The 4,452-nt window shown below is 38.0% G+C and overlaps 1 non-coding gene across 1 annotated transcript; it reads left to right on the top strand.

Annotated features, from left to right (window-relative positions):
- Positions 1-1,177: 1,177 nt before the first annotated feature.
- On the top strand, positions 1,178-1,284 carry LOC112535765. The gene has a single exon (XR_003079844.2). It is a non-coding gene; the product is annotated as a small nucleolar RNA R71 (small nucleolar RNA).
- The last annotated feature ends 3,168 nt before the right edge of the window (positions 1,285-4,452 follow it).

Below are 4,452 nucleotides of genomic sequence, written 5' to 3'. Positions count from 1 at the left end.
AATAGCCGAACACTCATCATTCATAGTCACTAGTCCTAAATCCTCTGATTTCCTTTTGTTGCTCAAAATTTCCTTTAAGAACTTTGCATACTTCGGCATCTGCGAAATAGCTTCAACAAAAGTCAGGTTAATCTGCAGTTGTTTAAACAAGTCAAAAAACTTACTAAACTACTTATCAACCTTCTCTTGCTTAAGTCGAGCAAGGTAGGGGACTGGTGGCAGTTACTCTCTCACAAGGCTCTTCTGCCTGTCTTCCACCTTTTCTCCTCCCATTGTCTCAGGCTCTGGCTCCTGCCTAGCTGGCTTATCCTGCATACAAACATCCTCATCATCAGCTAAAGGTAGAGAGCTAGACAATTGCTTACCTGATCACAAGGTGACAGCCTTGCAATGCTCCCTAGGGTTTGACTCTGTTGTGTTGGGGATCGATCCTTGTGGCCTTTCAGACAGCATCGTAGAAATCTACCCAATTTGACTCTCTAAATTCTAGATGGATGCCTGCTGATTTGAAAGAGCACTATCTTTCTGCTGGAATCTTGTCTCTATCAATGTGACAAACTTCATCATCAGCTCCTCCAAGTTAAATTTCTTTTCAATTTCAAATTTTGTGATGGTATAGCTTCTTTACTCTTGTTGTGGTGGTCACGATCTCCGAAAGCCTAGTGGACCCTGGGCATTGTTGTTTCTCTACCCAAAATTTGGATGATTACGCCAGCCAGGGTTATATGTGTTGCTCTATGGGTTGTTCTATTGTCTAGGGGCATTACCCATGTAGTCTACTTGTTCAATGTCAATAGAAACAGTAGAAGAAGCATTATTACTCGAAGCAAACATACCTCCTGCATTACAGTTTGCACCGTAGTGCAGGCCACTGTAAAATTCACAGCTTATTTGGGCCGCATGAACCGGCATTTGAAGCTGGTCTAACTTCTTAGTCAAAAGCTCCACTTGAGCTACCAAGGTTGTTGTGCAGTCTAGTTGATTGACCACTCCCTGCCTCACTAGTCGGCTCCTAGAAGACTGCCACTGGTAATTATTCATGGCCATCTCCTCTATTAAGTTATGAGCCTGCTTGGGCATCTTACTGTTCAGCGCCTCTCCTGCTGTTGCATCAACCATTCGTCAAGTAGCAAGGTCCAAACCGCTGTAAAAGGTCTGAACCTGCATCCATATTGGTAGACCGTGGTGTGGATAGCATCTCAACAAGTCCTTGTACCTCTCCCAGGCATCATACATGCTCTCGTCTTCCATCTACACAAAAGAAGAAATGCCATTCCTTAATTTAGTAGTCTTAGCTGGAGGAAAGTACTTGTAAAGAAATTTCTCAGCCAATGATCTCCATGTCGTGATAATGTTGTCTAGGACCGGCTGTAGCCATCTTTTTGCTCAGTCCCTCAAAGAGAAAGGAAACAGCTTCAACCAAATGGCATCATCAGTTGTTTCATTTATCTTGAAGGTGTCGTAGATTTCCAAGAAGTTGGCGATGTGAGCGTTTGGGTCCTCGCTCGGTAGTCCCCCAAATTGTACACGATTTTGCACCATTTGTATCACATTTGGCTTTATTTCGAAATTGTTGGCTGCGACAGGTGGTCGCAATATACTCGTTTTTGTCCCCTAAAGAGAAGGTCTAGCAAACTCGTTCATAGTTCTAGCTTCATCCGCAACCCAATTGTTGTCCCCCATCTCTACTGGTCAATTCATAGAAGCTTTAAACTCTATCTGCCCCTCCTCTTCTTCTTGCATACGCTTCCTCAACAAATGGAGGAGGGATCACTCTAGTTCAGCAAGAGGGTCTACAGTAGTAGGATTAGAGCTTCTGGTCATAAACTACCTGAAATGGATACACAACAACCAAAGAACACAAGAATAAATAATACTAAAGGATAAAACAAATTGAAAAGACAAAAAAAATAGAAATGGCTAGATTAACAAAGAAAAACACAAATTCAATCTAGTTCACACAAAAACGTGTTTCCCCGGCAACGGTGCCAAAAACTTGATAGGCTTTTTATGTAGCTATAATCTAAGGCAGTGAACCTATCGATGCAGACTAGCATAAATGGTGAGTATCAAGGTCGTATTCTCGGGAAAGGGTGATCCTAGACCTATTGTAGTGTCTTATGTTATCTAACCTAAACAAATCAATGAAGTGTTATGCTATGATTAAATATGAACAAATAATTAATTAAATGTCAAATAATCTGAAAGGATTTAGGAAAACTCTCGAAGGAAAAAGCAAACCCTAGGGGACCTAAGTTAATTGGATTTTAGTGAAGATAGAGATTAAATTGATTATAAATTGCAATTACCCATGGATGAAGTCTTAACTGAATTCGGTCTCCCTCTCGAGATAACCGAATTCCTAAACCTAATAACCTAAAGTTGGAATCTCTTCCTAACGATCGATTATTCAATTAGCATTAAGGTTTAACTTGCTTCTATTAAGCTTTGTTAATTCTTAATCCGACTAGTCAATTACCCTTATCTCTAAGTGATTATTAACCAGTTCTTATTATTCAAATTTCCAATTACTAAATGAATTTCTCAATTACATAAAGCAATCTAAATACCACAATTCACAATGTCTCATAATTAAAGTGATTTCTCATTAATAATGAAAGCAAGAAGAAACAAACATTGATAATCAAAATCTCATAAATATTGAAATTAATCCAACAACATAGGAACCCCAATTAGGTTTGAAAATTTAGTTACTCATACTAATAAGCAACACAAAATCAAGAATAGATTTAGAAAAGTAAATTAAAGTCATGTACACCCTTCTTCTTTAAGTTGGATGAGAAACCCTAAATTCCCAATTTAGAATAGTAAACCCTAATTTGATTCTTGAATGTTCCCAAATCTTGTCTTGATCTTCAATTTGATGTTAAAACAAATGTAATCCTTCCTTTAATTGATGAAATGATCTTCTAAGGTCGAGAATTGAAGTCTGGAAGTAGATGGTTTAAGCTTGTATAATGGAAATCAAGTCAGAAAATCGAACCCTAATTCAGCAAATCGTTTTTGCCTATATAATCCCTTCAGCACGGCCGTGGTCAAGCCTGTGCTAATCAACATGGGTGGAGTCCATGTCGTGCTGGACCTCTGCCTTCCGCGTCTGTTGACTTCTTCCAGGCCTTGCCCTAGCTGGTGCTGAGCCACCACGGGCTGTGGTGGAGGCCGTGGTGGCTTCGGAAACCGTGCCAAAATGGTACTCTTGGAGGGCATCTACTTGATAATTCAGCACGGCCGTAGTCCAGGCCATGCTCAACCTCGGAATGCTTGTCCTTGCTCAATTTGATGGATTCTGGTCCGTAATTGCGCGTATTTCCCTCGATTATTGATAATGTCCCTCGATAATGACCTAAAACGTGAAAGGAACCAAAAGACAAGTGATTCTAGCATAAAATGAGATAACTATGCACAAAAATGTAAACAATTGGGCATGTAAATATGTACAATATGATGCTTATCAAATCACCCCACACTTAAGCTTTTGCTTGTCCTCAAGCAATCAATAACTCAATACATGCACAAGCAACAATCACCCCTCAGAATCCATGCTAAAGTTCATAACTCAACCTTGTTCAACATATAAAGAATGAAACTCAAGTAACTAACAAGTTATACACCTTTAAGAAAGAACTATAATAATATCATCTCGAAACATAACTTACATAACAAATCAGCATTAAAGACTAAGAACCATTGCCTCACAGGAATCTCTCAAATCACTCACAGTGTTTACAAGTAAATAAGAGAATTCCCTCAATGCAGCTGCACAAAACCTGTTTACTATAAGCTTGCTCATAAATCTCATCTTCGCTACCGTGAATAATTGAATACCAAAATCAAAGGGTCTTTTCAAAGGTTGTAATGAGGCTGAGGTAAAGGTAAGAATATTTTGATAGAAGTGTAAAGTATACTAAAAAATTATGCACTTAATTGAAATGAATGCTTCAGGAACTGAGTGCTAAATAATAAAAATATTCACTAAGCCTTATTTAAAGTAAAGGATGCTCACAAGAGTTAAATTCAGAAGAGCTAAAAGCTAAGAAGTAAGTCATAATTAATTTTTTTCTTTCTTTTTCTATATATATATATATATTGATATATACTATGTATATATATTACAGCAGCTTATATAGGGGCTGTTGTGGTTTGTAACATAAACAATAAGAATAAATATCCAATTTGGATTGAAGGGAGCATCAAAGAATGGTTGAAAAGACTAAGTGAATTAAAAATAATGTTAGGCACTATGATCTCATAAATGAAGAAACATAACACATAATTACTCAGTATATAGGGTGAAAGGAAAGACAGATGTATAGAATGGTGTATGCGTAGTGATTAGGTGTAAATTATGAAGAAAAGGTTAAGGCTGGCTGACTAATGGAAATAAAGGGTAGGCTTTTGGCCAGATGTGATGAAATCCTAAGTTGCCCAAAT

This window comes from Ricinus communis, chromosome 1, assembly GCF_019578655.1.
Source record: "Ricinus communis isolate WT05 ecotype wild-type chromosome 1, ASM1957865v1, whole genome shotgun sequence".
Classification (NCBI taxonomy): domain Eukaryota; kingdom Viridiplantae; phylum Streptophyta; class Magnoliopsida; order Malpighiales; family Euphorbiaceae; genus Ricinus; species Ricinus communis.
The sequence above is the reverse complement of the archived record's forward strand: the minus strand, read 5'-3'. Positions and strand labels throughout refer to the sequence as shown.